Below are 19,545 nucleotides of genomic sequence, written 5' to 3' on the forward strand. Positions count from 1 at the left end.
GTTTTGATGGTGGTGGAGAGTGCTGTCTAAACACATTTGTCCAGAATCTCCCACAGTTGTTCAAATAGGTTGAGATCTAGTGACTGTGAAAGCCATAGCATATGATTCACATCATGTTCATACTCATCAAACCATTCAGTGACCCCTCGTGCCCTGTGGATGGGGGCATTGTCATCCTGGAAGAGACCACTGCCATCAGGATAGAAATGTTTCACCATAGTATAAAGGTTATCACATGGAATACATTTGTAGTGACCCTTCCCTCTAAGGGGACAAGTGGACCCAAACCATGCCAGGGAAATGCCTCCCACAGCATAACAGAGACTCCGGACCCCCTCACTGTAGGGGTCAAGCAGTCAGGCCTGTACCGTTCTCTTGGTGTCGCCACACATGCACTCGCCCACTTGTCGAGAATATGGTGAAGGATGACTCATCTGACCATATCACTTTTTCCAGTGCCAGTAGACTAGTGCCTATGGTTTTTGCACCAATGAACTCTCAAATGTGCATTTGTCTTTATAATGAGGGGTTTATGCACTGTAACCCTACTATAATATCCCTCTCTGTGTAGTTCTCGATGGACTGTTCTTGCTGACACAGTCTGATCACGTCCTGCATTGACATTCTCAGTCACCTGGGAAAGAGTTGCTCTTCTGTTTTTCCTTACATGCAGTAAAGCATGAGCATCATGGTCATTGAAAGTGTACTTTACTGATGTCTTTCCCATAGATCTAAATGCAGGTGTAACTTTAGTCACTGTTCCTATTGAAACACTACCCAGTTAAGCAGTCTTTGTGACTGAAGCTCCTGCCATTCTTGCCCTAATAATGACCCCTCTTTCAAAGCCACTTAATTTGTTTTCTCTCCCTCCCTCCCACCTTTCCACCTCTCATTCTCTCTAGGACCAACAACTGTACTCACATTGTTAGTGAAGTGCTTCCTCAGGCCCAAGAAGGAGGGCATTGTGCTGAGACACACCAGCTGACTCCAGGTTGCCCCTCCCAGCCAGTCTGAAGCCGGGTTTGAGGCAGGGGTCTGCAGCAACACCCCCCCATTAGCAGGAATCCCCACTCGGCTTGGTCCATGCCTCCCTGGGTCCGCAGCATCCCCACACACAGCAGGAAGGAGAACAACAACTTGTGCTTCTCGAAGAGGGAGCGGCACATCTCATACACACTGCTCCACAAGAGAGGGAGAGAAATAAAGTTTACAAAGGAGAGAAGGCTACTTGGATTGTTTTAATTCTCTCCTAGTAGCTTTATGACCCATGAAAGCTAATCAAGTTTTTATTTAAATTTTTAAGAACCCCAAGAGTGAGAAAGATTGGACTGAGAGAGACAGAGGAGTACTTGGACAGTGAGAGAGGGAGGGAGAATGAGAAAGACAGAATGTCACTATGCAGTAATTGTTGGGCTCATGTACTGATGTGAGCATTGAGGTGAGGGTGTGACTCTGTAACCTGGAAGTGATATTTATGCAAAGTAATAACACTGTCCTAACCTGGAAGTGAAATGTGAGTTGAGGTGCTCGATTCTCTCATGCAAACAGGGAGAACTTTCGCTGTGGCGGATGCAATTGCTATAGAGGCCAAGGAACCACCGCAGAGAAAACTGTTATACGGGCTCCACCTGGGCCAACACACACAGCACAAAGAACACTGCACTGCACTGACTGGACACCTGGATACACAGAGGGACAGACAGACACAGACATAGCAAGACATCAAGTAGGACATACCAATGTGGAAGAAGAACAATCTTGCAATGCCTTTAATACACGCAGCGTGGAGAGGAACAGTGAATCAAGAAGATCCGAAAGTTGCTCTGCCTTCAGTTTAAAAGTCCGAGGCTTTTATACACAAAAATCAAAGATCTGGTTATAATCAGAAAGTCATTACTATATTATCTTAGAGAGTTAGCTAAGCAGAATATATATCATTATAGGACAGAGTTCATAGATCAACACATGGATTTAGGGAACAGGCACTTCAATCATACTGTTTGACATTGTCTCCAAGATTCTCATTGTAAATAACAAACAGAAATCAAACTACCTTCTGGCCTGACCTTCTAGCTCGACCTTATCTTTCAGAGAGAAAAACAGGTATGAGAGAAAAAATTTCTAACTTCCACACCAACACAGAGATACACAACGAAATTCACTTCCTTTCCTTACACTTCTGCATTTCTGTGTTAGATTTGCACTCCTATAAATTACTTTTAGGAAGATCTGAATCAAAAAGGCCCAATGAGAGACATTGAGAGTGAGATAGTGTCTGAAGGCGGGACAGCAAGAGTTTGACAGTGTACAGGGGAGGAAGGGACAGACCCATTGAGAGTGAAACAGTGTCTGTGGGGGTCAGTTAGAGTGAAGCAGTGTCTAAGTGGGTAGTGACAGTGCAACAGTGCCTAATGAAAGAGGGACAGTTTCTGGGACGGGGTGGGTGTCTCCTTACGGGCCGGTACTCATCTCTGGTGGCCTCAATCTCATTTTCTGTCACCGTAATGACAGCCTGGCAGTGCTGGATGTCCTGGGAGAGGGAACGGCTGGAGGAGAGGATGGACAGAGCACTTTCGTCCTCCAGCACACTTCCCTCAAAGCCTGACAGCACATGCAGCATCTCCTCCTCAATCTGCTGCAGTTGCCTCCTAAGAGGTAGAGGGGAGAGATGGGGAGAGAGTGAGAGAGGGATCGACGCACACAGGACTTCTCTAAGACCTGCTCTGAACTGTGACAGACAGAGGGAAAGATGGAGGAAGAGAGAGATAGGGAGAAAGGCACAGCAACAGGGAAAGACAATGACACTATGTTTACAGCAATTTTATGCAAAATGTCTATAAATAGATGCTAAAATTTATTATTGATGTATCCCATTGTCCTGTTCTTGAGCACTGGACACGTCTGTCAATGCTTTGGCAACATTGATGTCGAACCGTGCCAATTAAGCTTTTTTTAATGTAATTGATTTGAATTAGGAAAAAAAGAGACAGACAGATACACTCAACACACACAATGGTTGCAGGGCTGCAGTCCTCCTCACTGACCTGCAGGCAATGCTCTCTTGGTACACCCGTGTGCGTGTCTCCTCCAGCAGGGGGCGCTCCTCGGCAGCAAGAATGCTCAGCAACTGCTCCTGCAGTCCTCGTGGGGTCACCATGAAGTTCACCAGTCACCTGAGTGCAGAGTCCAAATATCACAAAGAGAGTCAGAGGTCGTAAGTCAAAGGTCATGGAGCAGTGTCAGACTGTTTCTTGTGTGCCCTTCTTGCTTCTTTTAGTTTACATTACTAGCTTGACAGCACTGTGGGACAGGCACAGCTAAGTGCTGTCAAGATGTAGGGTCACAGTCAAGGGCTATGGGAAAGGGAGCAAGGAGGAAAACAATCAAAAGTGCAAGGAGCATAATAAAACTGTGAAGTGCTATCTAGCAGGGATAATATTACAAGTACTGTCGGAAAAGATGCGTCTTGAGTAAGCGCAGGAATGAGGTCAAGGACTCTGCTGTTTTGACTTCGGTGGGCAGGTCGTTCCACCATTTAGGGGCCAGGGATGAGAAGGAGCGGCTCTGGAGGAAGGAGAGTGGAGAGGAGGTAGAGTTAGTCTTCTGGCACTGGAGGAGCGCAGTGGTCTGGAGGGGATGTATGGAGAGACGAGTGTCTGAAGGTTGCTTGGGGCTGTGTGGTCGAGACAGTGGTAGGTGAGGGTCAGTGTCTTGAACTGAATATCAGGAGCCAGTGGAGGTAGTGGATACCAGAGAATACCAGACGAGCTGCAGAATTCTGGATGAGCTGGAGCGGGCGGGTAGTAGATGCAGGCAGGCCGGCCAGGAGGGAGTTGCAGTAGTCCAGGTAAGAGAGGACCAGTGACTGGACGAACAGCTGAGTCGAGTAGTCGGTGAGGAAGGGATGGATCCGGCATATGTTGCTCAGGAAGAATCTGCAGGTGTGTGTCAGTGTGGTGATGTGCTGGGTGTAAGAGAGCGCAGGATTGAGGGTGACTCCTAGATTTTTTGAGGAAGAAGAAGGAGAGAGTGTGGTGGATTCCAAGGGGATCGAGATGGGGAGGTCAGCAGAAGGTGAGGAAGAGTGTGGGAAAAACAGGAGATCCGATTTGAAGAGGTTGAGCTTGAGGTGGTGCAAGTGCATCCAGGCGGAAATAGCAGACAAGCAGGAAGAGATGCGAGAGGGTATGAGAGGGTCGGAAGAGGGAAAAGACAGGAAGATCTGGGCATCATCAGCGTAGAAGTGGTAGGAGAAACCATGGGATGCGATGATGGGGCCGAGGGGGCGAGTATAGAGAGAGAACAGGAGCGGGCACAGGACGGAGTCTTGGGGTACGCCTGTGAGGAGAGGTTGGGGGGTGACCATGTTCCCCAGGATGTCTTGTGGGAGGTGTTGTGGGAGTATGGGGTGCTGGGGCCACATATGCGTGACATCCGATCCTTTTATTCTCAGAGTTGTGTCCGTATTCTCAGTGTTTAGTCGAAAACGTTCAAGGTGGGTGTCCAAGGGTACGTCTTGTCTCCACTCCTGTTTGTGATTTTCATGGACAGGATATCAAGGTGCAGCTAAGGTACGGGTTGTATCCAGTTTGGGGGCTGTTTGGGGGAGGTGGCATCGCTGCTGTTTGCAGATGATGTTCTGCTTCTTGCCCCATCTAACTGTGATCTCTGACACACACTCGAGTGCTTTGCTGCCGAGTGTGAAAAGGTTGGGATGAGAATCAGCACCTCCAAGATTGCTCGCTCCAGGTTAGGGGGGAGCACCTACCCTTAGTGGAGGAGTTTAAGTACCTCAGGGTTTTGTTCACTAGTGGTGTAAAGGGGAAGCGTGAGATTGGCAGGCGGATTGCTGCAGCATCTGCAGTATTGCGGGCGCTGTATCGGTCCGTGGTGGTGAAGTGGAAGCTGAGTCCTCGGACAAGGCTCGCGGTTTACACGTCAATCTATCTCCCCATCCTCACCTATGGTCATGAACGTTGGGTAATGACCGAAAGTACAAGATCGCGTTTACAATCGGTGGAAATTAGGTTTCTCCGCAGGGTTGCTGGACTCACCCTTCGGGATAGGGTGAGGAGCTCAGTAATCTGGGAGAGCCTTGGAGTAGAGTTGCTACTTCTCCGGATCGAGAGGAGCCAGTTGAGGTAGTTCGGGCATCTGGTAAGGATGTCCCCCGGGAGGCTGCCTGTGCAGCTTTACTGGGCATGCCCCACTGGGCAGAGACGCCGAGGCCGACCCAAGACATGCTGGAGGGATTATATCTTCCAGCTGGCCTGGGAACGCCTGGAAATCCCAGGAGCTGAAATCTGTTGCTAGGGAAAGGGAGGTCTGGTCTGCCCTGCTTAGTATGCTGCCACCGCAACCCTCACCAGGAAAAGCGATGTAGAAAATGGATGGATGGATGGATGGATCAATGTGGGGGTGTCTTTTTCTCTATCTCTCTGTCTTTCTATGCCTCTCTGAGTGCCAGTCCATTTGACTTCATTCACGTTCATGACCATGTGTCTACATTACCTTGGCTGCAGTCTCAGGCAGGTAGTGTGGGTTAGGCAGGCGCGTACTGAGGTACAGTCGGAAGTGGGGACTGTATGGCAACGTACTCTCCCCCAGGCAGAAGGTCTGCGTGCCCCCTCGCCGCAGAGTTGGCTTCAGCATTAGTGACTCCAGCACTGGATCCAACTCCTCACCCCCATCCTCCAGCAGCATGGGTGTTCCGAACTGAACTGAACTCCAATGAGAACCTGCAGACAGAGGGAGAGGGAAAGATGGAGAGAGATAAAGGGTGGAGGGAGCTTGTGGAAGTGAGAGAGAAAGCAGTGTTACAGAGTGAAAGAGGGGGTGGAAAAATAGGGTAGGGGAGAGTAGGGAGGGAAAGGGGTCAAAGGGTCAAACCCCAGGAGAGACAGTGCTGTCGTGCCATTGAGGAAATGTAATTTACTATATGCTGTTTTGGATAAAATTGTCAGATAGACACTGCTACAAAACAAAAACAAACATACAAATAAACAGGAAGGTAGGGCACAGACTGATGCCCAACAAATTTAGACAGACTCACGTGTCTCTGGGCAGGCCGGCCTGCTGCCACTCCAGAATGGTGTGGGGATCCCCCAAAATGGTAGTGAGAGAGAAGTGGGGGGACACGGGAACCTGCCAGCACAAACCGTGCCTGTGCCAGTCTGACAATACTTCCTGTGGTGGAGAAGGAGTCATTATATGTCAATGTGTCCATAGCAACACGTGTCATATTCCATAGTCATGACAATAGAGAACCTTTGTATTGAAGTGAACTGAATTGAATTGAATTGAATTATGAAACAAAGACATATGAAAGAGGGACACAGAGGCTAGGGAATGACAAGGATACAGAAAGAGAATTGAGTGATTAAGAAAGAGAAACAACATATAGATGACAGAGTGATTAATTCCCTGACACATTGATACACTGTCCCACTGACTTTGGCATATCTCTACATGCAGCGATGGATGTGTGTGTTGCTCACCTGTCTGAAAGTGGGGGTGTAGGGCCCCAAGTAGGCAATGGTGGCAGCACTGAGCAGCACGTCTCCGGTGATGTTCAGATATGATTCTCCCAGAACCTCCCCTTTCTACAACCCTCTGCTTCTCAACCCCACCTCAACACTCTTACTTTTCCCCTTTTCCTACTTCCTCTGCCTCTCTCTTTCTCCTACCCTCCCATATTTTTCTTCCTTCTCCCTCTCTCATCCTTTCCTTTCCCTCCCTCTCTATCCCTTATCCCCAATCCTCTCTAACTCCTTCCTGTCCTTTTCCACTCCAATTCCCTCCTCTCCTTCTTTCCTCCACTCCTCTTGCTGACCTTGTGCAAGCGATGCTGTCCTGCAGGTATGTTCCTGCAGGCAGAGAAGTAGAAGAGATGAGGAGGGGGTGGGGAAGGAAAAGGAGAGAGAAAGCGGGGGTAGGGAGAGGATGGCAGGTATTTACCATTATATCCATTTGTACTGGACCTTCAACACACAACTTTGTTTTTGAAGAGAAAACATCTTGAATTGAAAAAAAAAAGAAGAAGAGAGGAAGATAGGGACAGACTCACACTTTGGCCACCCTGTCATAGACCTCGATGGCTCTGACCCAGCTGCACAGCCCCTCACAGGCAGAGGACACAGCTCGGATAGTCGCAGGCTGGAACTCCTCACTGGACACGAAGTCCCGCCGCACCTGAGCCATCACCCGGGGTCAGGTCCACCCTCCGCTCTGGACGGATCCCCTGTAACACACAGGTGCACTGGCTCAGTTTTCACTGGTATTATCCCACACTGTCTCCCTCTCCCTCTCCCTCTCCCTCCTCCCCCTATCCCACACTCCTTCTCATCCTCCCTACCTCCCTATCTCTCTCTCAATCAGTTACATCTCTTAAGCAGTACACTCTCTCTCTCCCTCTCTATCTGTCAATCTCACAGTCTCACTTTGCGCTAACCACTAACCCACACTCCCGGCATGCCTGTCTGCCTCTCTCCCTCCATCTTTTTCACTCCTTCTCTCTTTTCCAATGTATCAGCTCTATCCACTAATCAACACCAGTCCAGTCCAGTCCAATATTGCACTGAGCTGGACTGTATCTGGAGAGAGGCAGTTTGTGTCAGTGGTTAGAGTTGATGCACTGGAGAAGAGATAGAGACAGGGAGTTCCTCATCCTAAATTCAGCCCAGTCTAGCGTAGTCCAGTCGATTCCCTCTCCCACAATCCAGTCCACCCCGACTGACCTTCTGGATGCAGATGGCAGCCAGTGTGCTACGGACACCAGCGGGTGGACTCTGCATAGTCTTGACCAGTGTGATGTCACTGGCCTTCAGCGTGTCCAGCGCTGATACAGCTGCCTCCAGAGCAGGCAGGGCCACACTCAACCTCTGCTCACACTCCTCCTGCAAGGCCGACAAAGGAGGGAGGGCGGTCAAAAAGAGGGATTAAATGAGAAGGGAGGGAGATATGTGACAAGGGGAGGGAGAGAAAGTGGTGAGGCAGTGTGTATATTGGGAGGGGTGGGGGGATATGGAGATGGATTGGGAAAGGGAGCAAAGGAGGGAGGGATATAAAGGGCAGAAAGTGAAGGAGGATCATAGGGAAATTAACAGATGGATCCATTGATGAATTACAAAATTGTAATCCTGTTGCTGTCAATTATAAATATTGCTAAAATCTTTACTGCTAACCTCTCCAATAAACAAAAAGATTTACATTCCCAGTAAAACAAGGTATTCTGAGTAACAAGTATCACATTTCTTGCCTTGTTAACTGAAATAACTACCGTTGTTTTCACTATTTATGTAAAAACAAAAAATATTTGTACTTTTCAAAAGAAAGAAGCAATCTTCTCTTTAAAGTGTGGCAGACATCACTCAATTGACGTAGCACAGTCAGTGTAGAGCTTTTCAATTCACTGAGTATTTTTTGTCGACAGGGCATTTTGAAATCTGGCTCATGAAATGAAGTATCATGGACAATTGAAATCTTTACAATAAAACAGGTAATGCTTTCATTTTTGAATTGGATTTTACCATATTTACTATCAGCATATCCTAACATAGTTTATTTGAGCCCCACATTCTCTGTTAGATCCTGCCCTAGTCGTAGTCAGACATTGATGTAAAAGATTATTTAGTTTCATATGATTCAGCACTGTTCCAGTGCTGCCCACTGTAAGCTCTACATTTGTCATAACACACAAAGAGCACATCACATATTTCCTGCTGCCAAAATGTATATGGCAAATTGTGAATGAAAGTATGTAGGATATTAGGAAGTGAATATCCATGTGAAGGACATTCAACACTCTCTCATGCCCTAATTTCTTATTTTTAATTTATTTATTACAAATCTCACAGGAAACAGTGCAAAAGAAAGGGTGCAACAACAATTATTATTATTAATAATAATAATAATAATAATAATAATAATAATAATAATGTCCAATAATAATATTTGTTCTTAATGAAAAAACAGAAAAAAAAGGTTTTCGATTTTTTTTTATCAATTTGTTAACATTTTAATGTTTAAACGGTAAACCCACCAATTCTTTCACCCACCAAACACACACTCACACACCCTTGCACATGAACACACTCTCACATGGTCAGACATTCACTCACTCACACTCTTACAGCACCTTGATGCTCTGAGCCTCCAGTGCTGCATTGTTGGCCATAGCTTCGTCTGCCTCCACCTCCCTCTTCACTGCCTCTACCTCCTGCGTCTCTGTGGTGATGACCCCCAGCAGCTCCTCTGTCTCGGCACTGCGCTGCACAAGAAGTGGCTCCAGCTCTTTCAGCTCCTGTTGCATCTTGGCAATCTGCATAAAACACAGCGTCCCCTTGAGCTTAAATTGCTTTAATGCTAATGGCCTCTGTGACAGTAAGACAGGATGTCAGTGGTCAGGTCCAGCCTCTCCAGCCCAGCCAGGTATCTCTTTCGACTGGTCAACAGCTCCAGCCTCTCTCTAGCAGGCTGCGAAAGGTGCGCAGGAGCTCTAGGTAGGAGGTGGGCGTTACATAGGTTCTCCTGTGTAGGGAGGCGAAGAACCTGGAACGAACAGGGAGCTGAGTCACTGGTTACAGGGTACTGTGGACAGCTTGAGGAACAAACATACAGGGGATGCTGAGAGTGTAATGCTCAAAATATAGACAAAAATGCATGCAAAGGGACACACACTGACACAAAAACACAAACTGGTCACCTCTCAGACAGTGTTACCATGCTCTGGTGGATGTGTTTGCACAGGAGCACTGCCCCTGACCTCACTTCTTGTGACAGCTCCACATCATCCAAAAGGTGACAAGCTACCATTTGGAGGGCATCGTCTGGCCAGGCCTGAGGGAAAACATAGACAGACACACAAGAGCTAAGGTCCAGGGAATGAGAGATATTCTAAGATATGTACTGATAGAAGCATATAGGCAGATAGATTTGGATTATTGTAGAGACATAGAGGGACAGGGAGAGAGAAAGAGAAAGACATAAAATGACAGAGAGAGAGACAGAAAAGTCGCTACAGAATTTTGACCTGGAAGTAGTCAACGGTACAGCAGCTGAGCAGGGCAGGGACTCGGCGCAAGCGGTCATGCAGGGCATTGCCGCTGGGGCTGAATGCTAGCACAACGTGCAGGAGGGAGCGTACACGCTGGACAAACGAGCTGTATGACTAGTTGTGGCACTCTCATTCTCACTGTAAAACAGCTGCTGCATCTGAAAGAGATGGAGAGTGAGAGAAAGAGGGAGGGGCAAAGAAAAGGAAGTAGGAAATGTATTTCTGACCATTAGCTGTAGGTCTTTGTGTTAATTTTTCACCTGTTGATTGGAATTGGAATTGTTAGTACTGCTTTTGGCCATTAAACTGGTCTAACCAATAAAGCACATTGAACTGAATTAAGAGGAAGAAAGGGAGAGGAAGATCGAAGAGCAAGTGAAGAAGAGACAGAAGAAACAGGCTATACAGCCCAGCTAGGGCATACACACTCTCACTGAGACAGCTGCTATATTTGAGGAAGAGGGAGAGAGAGTTAGGAGAAAAGAATAGGAGCTAAGACAGAAGCTCAAAAAGAGTGTGTGTAAGAGAGAGAAAAGAAAGAGGAATAGAGAGATAAAAAAAAATACACAGAGAGAGAGTCCTTACCCTGTTGCTGATGTCCAGCATGTCCTCACTGTCAAACAGTCCTGGGATCTCCCCACTGCTCAGTAACAGACTGATGTCCTCCTCTTCCTGAGATACAGAGACAAAGACAGACAACCTGTCAGAGACACAGACAAAGAAACACAGTGATATACAGATACACAGACAGACAACCTGTAACAGACATGGTGAGATAGAGAGAAATACAGATATGGAGACACACAGAGACACGACACAGCACAGCAAAGCACACAGTACTGCCATTTATTTCTCTCTCTTCCCTTGGTCCCATCCCTCCTCCTCACCCTCTGTCCTCTACTTATCCCACCTTCCATCCCTCTCTCTTCCACTCAGACTGACCTTGATTTGGTGGTCAGTGAACAAGAAGGCGGTGGGCGTGTCCCGTAGCCCTGCAACCTTCAACAGGCACCTCAGATCGTCATGCCAATCACCCACTGAGTATGACCTCTGAACTTTCACCTGGAATAACTCCACACCCGACATGAAGGCAGCCAATCGTGTGGCCGACTGTCGCCCACTACCTCCCATCCCTGAGCAAAGTGAAAGAGAGGTAGGGGGAGATAAAGGGGGATGGGAGGACAGGCAGGAAGAAGTCAAGAAGGGGAGACAGGAAAGGGAGAGGGACAAGGAAGAGGCAGAGAATGAGAGAGCGAGAGAGAGAGAGAGTGGCAGAAGGTGAGATGTTCAACCATGGTCTCTTAAACAGTAGACAGAAACAGACTGGTAAAAAAGCAGAAGGACGGCATGACTATAATCCATCTGACTATAATAATAATTAAAATCCCTAAATAATGCATGCTAGTTTTATTGCTTTTCCTCTCTCATTAATTTCTTCTCTGATTCCCTTTTCTCTACTTCTCTCATCTTTGGTCTCTCTTTGTCTAATTTCTGCCTCCTTTTCACTCCAGCTGTCCCTCTTTCTCTCTTATCCTGCTTGCTCCCATCTCTCACACTCTCCCTTTTCTCTTACTCTACCACCACCCTTCTTTCTCCCTCTCCTTCTCCCAATCCTGCCCCCCTCTCCAGGTCCTCCCTCTCTCCCTTTCTCTCCATCCTTCTCTCCGATGAGCAGTGCGTGTCCCCCTGGCAGTGTGAAGACTCGGGCCAGTCTGCAGACATGCTGGACAGCCAGCTGGAAGAGCACCAGGTCCAGGGGGGTCTTGGAGACAGTGTTATACTCCTGCAGACAGCTCTGCACCACCTACGCGGAGAGGAACACTCAGTTTAACCACACTGCCCAGTTATTCTCTTCCCACACTTCTCTCCTCTTCCATCCTCTGTTTCCTCTTTCTCTCTTGTGCTACTCCAGTCTGGGTATTAAATAAATTATAAAAAAAAAAAAAAAGCCAACAGCAGATGGCAGTATACACTTAGTATTTGATCCCTGTGAAACAGTTATAGTCTCAGGCCCCCAAGCCTTACCTGCAGCAGTCTTGGTATGTCTGTGATTTCATCATAGCATTGTGGCCCTGCCACCTTCCCAAGCGGGGGCCCGAAGAGCAGTCCACCAAGGTCCTCCTCTCGCAGTTCGCAGCCCTCCCCCAGGTTACCCAGCAGAGAGCCCATTTTCTCCTTGAACTGGCTTCGCACCACACCCTGAAACACACACACAGGTAAGAGACTAAGACATATGACATATGCCTGAGAGATTCACACACACAAACCTCTAAGAAACTGTGATACACACACATCTGAGACACTGAGACACACAAATGCATGAGACACATGAGTCTGTACAATGCAGTGCAGACCTGGACGATGGAGTAGAGTTGCTGTCTGTCTTTGCTGTCCTGCAGTCTGTCTGCAAATACGCGCCATACTTCATGAATCCACAGATGAGTCAGCTTGCCGGACCTTTCTGCAGCACCTCCCATGGCCTCCGCCCTCAGCAGACACCTGGGGAGGAAAAGAGGAGAGAGTGGAGAGTGGGAGGAGAGAGTGTGGAGACACGGGAGAGGAGGAGAGAGTAGGCAAGAGAAGCAGGGTGGTGGAGTAAAAATTGCTAAGGGAAAGTTAAGCACTTTCACTTTAGATAGCCTCTTTGTTTATCTTTCCCCCTCAAGGTCCTAAAATATGACATTCTCCCATCCTTGACAGAGGTTTGTATTTTTCCTGCGGTAAAAAATAAATTTGCACATTTCTTGCGTAATTGTTAATGGTTGCGACAGTTCCGGTTCTCTGTTTATATATGAGTTTATTTTAGTTAATTAATTTAGTCTTCCAAATGCAAATTACCTAATGAGTTCATCATAACATTAAAAATAAAATGGGAGGGCTTATGTAAATATTACCAACATGCTGAATAGAGATCTTGCACTATAAAGCATATTGTTAAAATAATAAACAGGGGTTTACATGGGATGTTATGCTGCACAGAGTTAATAAAGGGGCTGATGTTACACAAATTAAGGTTATTCCTAAATATATTCCTAATAAATCATGCTGCCATGAAGAAGAACATAGTAATAATAATGTCATTAATGATGTTATTACTATTATTGACCAAATCACTATATGATAAAGCACTCAAAAATAAAACACGTCTGGCTGTATACCTAAAGCATTCAGTATTGTTTCTGGGGAAAAGGTAAAAGTGTGTTTTTTCAATAACACATTTTGTGAGTCAATTCAAACGCTGTGTGCACTGTGTTGATAAATGGGGAAAAAAACATCTGTGTAATAATCAACATGGATTGTACCAAGAAAGGACACAAAATATCACATACATCAAACAATATGTTAAAAACAATATATTAATTCAAAGCATGTCCTTCACATCAAACTTTGTTTAATATTTTAGACTGAGTAATGAATTATCCTAATTTCCTTTCACTAAGCCATATATTAGACTACTTAGCCTTAGACTACTGGATAATCAATTACAGCCTATATTAATGTGCTAAACAACAGGTTTATCATGTTCAGTGCAACCAGTGTTTAATCACAAATATGCGTTTGAACAAATATATAAGAAACAACTCATAATGTGTTGGCTTTGAATACAGGCACTTTGTTGGAATATTAAAAACAAAAACAACTATATTTACTAGTCAATTATGAACAAAGTGTGACAATGTGTACAAATGGTGTTAAAATAAATACATTATTTGTCTATTTACATTTTTAAATACATTTATATTTATTTTTTAAATATATAAGATTGATTTGTATAATGGAGAAGTTACACCAATCAGCCATAACATTATGACCACTGACAGGTGAAGTGAATAACACTGATAATGTTGTTATCATGGCACCTGGCAGTGGGTGGGATATATTAGGCAGCAAGTGAACATTTTGTCCTCAAAGTTGATGTGTTAGAAGCAGGAAAAATGGGCAAGCGTAAGGATCTGAGCAACTTTGACAAGGGCCAAATTGTGATGGCTAGACAACTGGGTCAGAGCATCTCCAAAACTACAGCTCTTGTGGGGTGTTCCCGGTCTGCAGTGGTCAGTACCTATCAAAAGTGGTCCAAGGAAGGAAAAGCAGTGAACTGGTAACAGGGTCGCCTACAATGGGCACGTGAGCATCAGAACTGGACCATGGAGCAATGGAAGAAGAAGGCGTGGGTCGTGGGATCAGGCGTACAGACAGGCAAAGGCGAGACGGAGTCATGGTCGGGAAATCAGGCAAGGTCAAGGAAACAAAGAAGGTACCAGACACGCGGAAACAAGGCTCTAGGACAGGACACGAGGAGAAGGCTCAGAGTTGCAGTAGAACTAACAATGGCAAAACTTCGCCACGGCTGAGGGCAGTGAGGGGTTTAAGAAGGGGAACAGGTGCAAGGCCAATGGAAGCAGAGGTTGGAAGCACGAGTGCACAAGGGTGTACGGAATGTAAACAGACTGAGTGAGTGATGAGAGCAGGGAGAAGGCAGGGAAATGGCGGCCCCTAGTGGGGATAGAGGGGGAGTGCTAGGGGACCATGACAATCGGTGTATATTACAGGAGCTTATTGGAAGATGTTTTCATATTTTAAGAAATGGGAGAGTTCACAACTATGGTTTGAACCTACCTCCCCCTTCTATGACACAACAAACATAACGTCACAAAAAAAGTAAAGGTGTGAGAAGTCTTAAGGCCGGTTACACTCCATCGCCCAACTGTTGCTGAAGAGCAAAGCTACTGGCGATCATCATTGTCGTGTCGCTGTGCAGTTTATACTTTCTGGCGACAGTCGCCCTGGTCGATAACGACAGTCACTGGTCACGTCGCTGAGAGTTCAAATCAACTGAACATTGACCTCGTCACTGACCCCGTTGCCAGGCGATTCATTTATAGAGTATTCGTGACCAGTGCTAAAATGGAAGACAGACTGTTTGTTGAAAAGCTTCTCAGCGCAATAACCTTGTATCCCTGTATATACCATGTTGACAGAGCTGATAATAAAGATGAGCAAAAAAAAGGAGAATGCTTGGGCATCGATTGCTTCTCAAGTAAAGTCCACATGTGAGTATTTTCCCCACCACAAGTGACATTTTTAACAATGGATCGTATTGTCATTTGACAGCTATATGTAGCATAGGTATGTGTAAATCATTAAAATTTAATAAAGATAGTGTAGAAATAAGGACAGCCCATGTAAGTTATGTCATTAGCCCATATGCATTTTATAAACAGAATAGCAATACGCAATATTAGTAAACAAGTGAGGGAAAATAACAGTGGCTATACATGCATTTCATCAAATATTTTAAAATTTGTTTTGATTATTTTGATCATTTTCATCACTGGTGGCTAACCCCCCTCCCCCCAACCCAACAATAAAAAACACAAATTTAAATGGTGGTTTAATGTCCCACCTTATGATGTCCATACACATACGTTTGTGTTTAGCCTAAACAAATACTTACCATCATGAATAAATAATGCCTGCCCATTGAATAAGGGCCACTGTGTCTGATTTTATGTATAACTCAGTGTTTTGTTAGTGTAACATAATAAGAACTACATTGTATTACAATTTGTATTACTATCTTAGTTAAATCATCATGCGTAGATACATTTGTTGCGAAACAGTAGTGGTCATTTTTTTTACTTTTTCACAAGACTGATGCACAACTTTATTTTCTTCATTAAAATAGGCGCATTTGTTTTCAAATTGATATAAATGTACACGCAATATAATCATGTTTAATTAATTTGCATGTTTAATTACATTAGGTATATCTATTCACACAATATTTCTAGATAATTAAGAGCAATGTTGTGGTATTTGTTACAAATGTTTAATGTCTTGTTATTCTAGCAAATTAAGTGAAAAAACGTTTCAAAAGTTTGAGGGATATTTATGCCAGAAATAAAAACAATATTTCTAAAACGAGCAGCTCTGGATCTGATGGGCCAAAAATAAAGTGGGCATATCATGCCCAAATATCATTCCTGGACTCTTTTATAAAAACGGGCAAGTGAGTATAGATTAATAGCATGATTACAGTTAGAGAATATGAATTAGCTAATCAGTGTTAGGAGAATAGCCTATATCACAGAACATGAATAGTATAAGGATGGAACTTAGATTAGAAGTCTACAAGAACCTTAAATGATGTAAGGCCAATTTAAATCAAATGAAATGCAAAACATTTATATATGCCTACTATAAAATGCATCGCAGTCATTCAGGCTTAAGTTAGTCTGAAGAACGCCATATGAAAATCTGAAGAAGCAGGAGAGGTGATCAAGGATAATATTATGTTACACTATCTTATATGTTTTAATAGTTTAAGCACTTTGGCGTAGTGGAAAACATTATAAAGCCAAGATTCTGAGTGGTACACAGAGGAATCTGGACCCCAGAGTTGGACGCCGACTTGAAAGTTTGCATAAAATAAAAAAGTTCTGAAAAAATATTGACAATATCACTAAAATACCGACACTTTTGAGTCTATTTTTTTTATAATAGACCCTACACAAAAGCACCTCCGAGCTTTCTAATTATATATATATTGTGATGGAGTGTACATTCCCAGAGCTGGAGTGGAGCTGGAGATGGAGCTGTACTCCATCTTGGGGAAGGAGGCTAAATACAGGGTGGCCATCATGGTAGGGCCTCTTTAGGCTATGATTAGTGTGGTCTGATTGGGGTAATTGGATAATTGAAACCACTTGGGAAGAAGTATTTAAAAAGTAAAGGGGGGGCGACAACAAAGAGAGACAAGAAGGGAGTGAAAAAATAAAAGAGTCTGAAAGGAAAAGAGAAACACATTGCAGCTTGGTGGAGGAAACAAGGGTAAACGGACATAGCTGTCCCTGGCCAGTTCTTTTTCATTTGATGTTTATTTGTGAGCCCAAAGACGGGTTAGGTTTAGGTCACTGGTACTGTGAGATTTTGGATTTTTGACCATACCGGGAAACTGATCTATCACAATATATCAGCGAACATTTTGTCAGGGTTTGCATCCATTTGCGATGCATTTTCTTGGGAGATTCGCAGATTGTGCGAGGCATTAAAATACGTTTTTCCGACCCAAAACAAGCATCTAAAATACGTGTACAACCCACCTACATACATGTATTGCCACCATTGTCGTGTCAGAAAGCATGGCAGGTTGTCACAACTTGAGACTTGCTTTGGCGATCGCATCCTCTATGGCAGTCTCTGGAGTCCGCCCTTTGCAAATCGTCCCGGGGGCGGGACGAGCGTTCTACATCATATTACTCTAATCCGGTCTCCCATAGGTGATCAACGCTACCACTTTCCAATGAGCCTACTTACGCCATTTCCGTATAAGCAGTGCTGAGCGACCTCCCCTTTAAGAAACGCGTATGTGAGGAGATAGGGGGGGTGCACTCTATTCCTGTTACCCGAATCCTGTCCCTCATTGGCCAGCAGGTCTGTCATTCTCTTACAGCGCAGGGCTGTAGGTTTCCAATTATACCAGACATGCCCATATCCGAGCAGCTGCGCTGCGCTGTGTGTTAGTGTGTTAGTGTGAGAGTCTCAGAGCGCACATGGGTGCTTACAGAATAGAATAGACGCGATACAGCAAGAAAAACAAATACAAAGTAGAAACATTTAATCTGACACAAAAATAAAACGCATAGATGCAGAGTCTGTTCACAGCACTATGATAGCCACTGACAGTGCTAGAATAAAACGCCACGGCAGTGTGCTGGCTGGGATGAGTTACTGCATCAACATTGACAGGAGCTCTTGTAAAGAATAGCCTGTGTCTATGTAAGGCCTAAAGTGACAATATTCAAAACCCAGATGTTTGGAATTCTGTTTCCCTGTTTAGTATTCTTCTTTACTTGTATATAGTTATTCCGGTTGTTGGTAGTCTAATATAAATGGCTGTAATTTCTGTTCTGGAGGTCAGATTTGAGTTTTATTTTTTACACAAGTTCATAAGACTTTGAAGTTTCATGTTCAGTGAAAAGCCTGCCTGGAGCAATAAAAAGGTGTTATACTGACCATCAGTTATTTTAGTTTTTCTTCACTTTTTTGATTTCTGTATTAAAGTTGGTGGGACAAACACAAGTATTTGTTATTTTCTGAATCTCCATTTTGTGCTGAGTGTTTCCATATAAGAAACTTGCCTCTAGACCTTGTAGTTACAGAGTTATAAGTAAAAATATGACAACAGTAAAATCAAGCAAAAAAGGGGGGGCCTCAGAGGGTTAAAATAAAGAAGTTGTATTGAAAGTCACTTCAAGTGCATAACTGTATTAGTCAAGACAGATATCATGATCTGCACTGAGTCTGATGCTGAATGTTATGCATCTATAGAGTTTCAAACTTGTATTAGCACACCAGTTCCTCTCCTATGCAATTGTGAATGAAAGCATTACTTAATAAACAATGCAGTCAGGGTCTGTGAGCAGAGATGGATAGTACTGTGCAGGATTCTGGAAAGGCTTGACTGCACTAGTACCTCAGGAGAAGCATGGAAGACTTCATGGTATAACTTGGGTACAGGGATGAGCATGGGCTACTATCTACAGTCACACACCTGCAACATGCAAGCATTAAATAACAATTAATGCAAATATCTGTAAAATACATTTCACAGTCTAAAATGCATGCAAAGTAATGTAGAAAAGAACACACATATCATATGTCATGAGAACAAAACAAAAAAACACCACTTTTGGTAGACCAATTTTAATTGCTAATCAAGCAACTTGTGTTGCTAAGCAAAATTATTTTTGATTAGCATGAACTGCTATGCACATTTGATACACACACACACACACACACACACACACACACACACACACACACAAACCTTGATTGCCTCTGGTCATCTGAGATTCAGCAGGTTTCCGTGCGTCTAGGCGTATTTTAGACATAGCCAACAATACACAATACACATAAAGAAACTGATCCACGCACATCCACAGAGACAGAGACACAAACACTAACAGAAACACCATAAAGACAACCACGGACATTCAATCACTAAAATCACAATAACCTGGGTTGACAGGGCTAATCACGAAGGTAGCAACATAAACTGAAACATCACCATTTCTAACGCATTAGTCATGACAAAAGGAGAGGAGAGAGGAGAGGGAGAAGAGAAGGCTGAGGAGCATGATGGGAAGCAGATCTCACCCTGGCATATCGGTGGAAGGATGTCTCGAACCCATGTCTGAAGTGGCGCTCCATCAGAGGCAGGAAGATGGTTCTGAGGGAGTCATCTATAAGGACATCGAGCAAGAGCACAGAGAAGTGCCTGAGCAGCCTGGAAGATACGGTTGGTCTCCCTCCACTGGGGGGAACCATTGCTGACATAAACGTCACATCCTGGATCTGCAGTTTGCTGGCTTCCTTACTGCAGGGGCACGCAATCACAAGACAGACTTACTACAGGCATAGTACAGATAATGGCAGCACAGGTATTAATACAGCGACAGACAGTTGTATCTCAGGTATATGATTAACCT

The 19,545-nt window shown here is 44.7% G+C and overlaps 1 pseudogene; it reads right to left on the reverse strand.

Moving 5' to 3' along the window:
* Positions 1-19,545, reverse strand: part of LOC136749052 (dynein axonemal heavy chain 3-like) — a 92,093-nt pseudogene that overhangs the window by 9,041 nt on the left and 63,507 nt on the right.

This window comes from Amia ocellicauda, chromosome 5, assembly GCF_036373705.1.
Source record: "Amia ocellicauda isolate fAmiCal2 chromosome 5, fAmiCal2.hap1, whole genome shotgun sequence".
Taxonomy (NCBI): Eukaryota; Metazoa; Chordata; class Actinopteri; order Amiiformes; family Amiidae; genus Amia; species Amia ocellicauda.